This window comes from Gossypium hirsutum, chromosome D12, assembly GCF_007990345.1.
Source record: "Gossypium hirsutum isolate 1008001.06 chromosome D12, Gossypium_hirsutum_v2.1, whole genome shotgun sequence".
Classification (NCBI taxonomy): Eukaryota; Viridiplantae; Streptophyta; class Magnoliopsida; order Malvales; family Malvaceae; genus Gossypium; species Gossypium hirsutum.
The window spans coordinates 27,505,460-27,508,292 of NC_053448.1; the positions used below are offsets into that span (position 1 = coordinate 27,505,460).

The 2,833-nt window shown below is 37.5% G+C and overlaps 1 non-coding gene across 1 annotated transcript; it reads left to right on the forward strand.

Moving 5' to 3' along the window:
* The first annotated feature begins 1,598 nt into the window (after nucleotides 1–1,598).
* On the forward strand, nucleotides 1,599–1,705 carry LOC121224735 (small nucleolar RNA R71). The gene has a single exon (XR_005922480.1). It is a non-coding gene; the product is annotated as a small nucleolar RNA R71 (small nucleolar RNA).
* The last annotated feature ends 1,128 nt before the right edge of the window (nucleotides 1,706–2,833 follow it).

Genomic DNA, 2,833 nt, shown 5'->3' on the forward strand with positions numbered 1-2,833 from the left:
CACCTTTCTGCACATCAATTAACCTTCTTCACGAGGCTAGGAAAGGTCTCCCAAGGATGATCGACACTTCCTTATCTGCTTCAAAATTGAAAATAATGAAATTAGTAGGAAAAATAATTTTATCGACTCTTACCAAAACATTCTCAATCTTTCCATCGGGATATGCTAATGATCGATCCGCTAGCTGAAACGTCACAGTTGTAGGTCTTACTTCACCTATCCCTAACATCTTGAAAATAAACTAAGGCATCAAGTTGATACCCACCCCTATGTCACATAGAGCTTTACCACAGTAAGATTCACCAATGTTAAAGGGTATATTAAAGCTTCCTGGGTCTTTCAATTTTAGTGGCAATTTTCTCTGCAGGAACGTACTGCACTCTTATGTCAAGGCAACAGTCTTATACTCACTTAATCATTTCTTCTTGGACAGTATATCCTTCATAAACTTCACATAAATCAGCATTTGTTCTAAAGCCTCCACCAACGAAATATTGATGTGTAACTACTTCAGAACATCCAAAAACTTCTTGAATTGCACCTCATGTTTCTGCTGGTGTTGCTGCAATCTTTGCCGATATGGAGGTGATGAAACTTTTGGTTGAACCGGACAACTTTTTTGAGTAGGTAAATCTGCATCCAAAGAAGATGTTAAAATATCTGAATTCACTATGTAATGGTTTACCTTGTCAGACTTTGCAGATTCTGATTCCTTTGGTGTAGGAACTTCAACATCTGGTTGACTTTCCTCCTTTTCAACATGCTCATCTTTGACATCAGTCAATTGGGGTTCTACAGTCTTACCACTTCGCAATGCCACTACATTGATATGTTCTTTACCTAAATTCCTTGGATTCTTAGTATTGCTCGGCAAGTTTCCTTGCGGTCTATTGCGAAGCTCCGTAGCTAATTGACCCATTCGATTTTCCAAATTTTTCAGTGTTGCTACTTGGCTTTGGATCAAAGCGTCATTCTTTGCCGTGTACCCTTTCAACAAGTTCTTCAAACTGTTTGATGCCTCAGCTTGAGGTGATTTTGGATCCTGCTGATTAAACCCTTGAGATTGGTTGGGTCTTTGCTGTAATAAGTTATTGTTCGGTCTATTTCCTTGGTTGGTCCAGGAAAAGTTAGGATGATTACGCCATGAAAGATTGTAGAAGTTGGACTGGGGTCCTCGTCCACTCCTATTTTGATATTGGTTCCCCACATAGTACACTGACTCGGGATTTGATGGAAAATTCTCAAAAGAATGACCTTACCAACAGTACACATAGGAAACTACTTCAAACGGACTTAGTGGCTGAGCTGCAAAATTATTAGTACTATTAGCGGTTAACTATTTTAACATAGAGGAAATAGATGATACCTAAGCTGATAACGAAGTGCAGGATTCAACTTCATGAACTCCAGCTATGCGTCTTCCAGAAGCTGTTCGATTTGTTGGCCATTGATAGTTATTACTCGCGATCCTCTCGATGATCTCATAAGCATCATTATAAGACTTAGACAAAATTGCACCATTCGCGGAATAATCTACCATCAATCATGTATGTGTATTGAGACCATTATAGAATGTCTCCAACTGGATACGGTGAGGAATCCCAGGATGAGGACACTTATGAAGTAACTCCTTGAATCGCTCTTAAGCCTCATACAAAGACTCGTCATCCAATTGTTGGAAAGTTGTGATCTCGTTCCTCAACTTAGCGTTTTTGCTAGGTGGGAAATACTGAACCAAAAATCTCTCTGCTAATTCATGCCATGTAGATATGGAACTTGGTGGCAATGAATTGAGCCAGGCTCGTGCTCAATCTCGCAACGAGTACAAAAACAACTTCCACCTCAGTGCGTCTTCAGTCACACCGGCTATCTTTAGTGAATCACTCACCTCCATAAACAATCGAAGGTGGAGATGTGGATCTTCTGTGGGCATACCACTAAATTGGCCCACCATTTATAGCATTTGAAACATCACTAGTTTCAATTCAAACAGGGTTGCCTCAATATCTGGCCTTCTAATTCCTGGGTTTAACTCAATGAAAAGTGGCACAGCATATTGTCTGATGCATCGATCCCTATCATTGGCAATAAAGATAGGATTTCGTACATTATCGGCCTCATTATCTTAGTCTTGATTATGATTTCCAAGGTCCATCTCAACTTCTCTTTGAGCTGTTCATTCACGTCTTCTTTGCCTAAAAGTTCACTCAATTGCAGGGTCTACAGGGAGTAAATTGATAATTCGATCTATGTTCATAAACACCTGAACAGAAAATCACAAAAATTAAAAAGAATAAGTTAGTAATGTTAGAAATAAATCAAGTTGAAAATAAATAATTTCACAAAAAAAAATGACAATGGCAACAGTTGACAATCCCCGACAACGGTGCCAAAAGCTTGTAACGGTAGGGTTTGTGCAAGTGTACACAGTCATTATCAAGTAATGAGTAAGTATCGAGTTATCGCCTCCACAAGCATTGTATTTGTGCTAAGTCACTTAATTTGTAAAATTATATTAACAATTTGGTAAATACAAAACACAATATAGTTGAGAAGTGGTGATTAAAATATATTAAACTAAATGCAATGATCCCTAATGCAAATATCCTAACGCAAACTATATGATTGAAATAGATTTTAGTAAAATTAAACACAATTTGAAACAATTGTAACATAAATAAACTAGGACAATTACTTTAATTAAACTCAATTTATTACCAACATACTTAATAACATTCAGAAAAACATTCCATGGCAACTTGATCTTTCATGAGTTTATAAACCATATTAGGTCCCTTCGGAATCCTTTACTTAGTAAATACGCATTTTATTG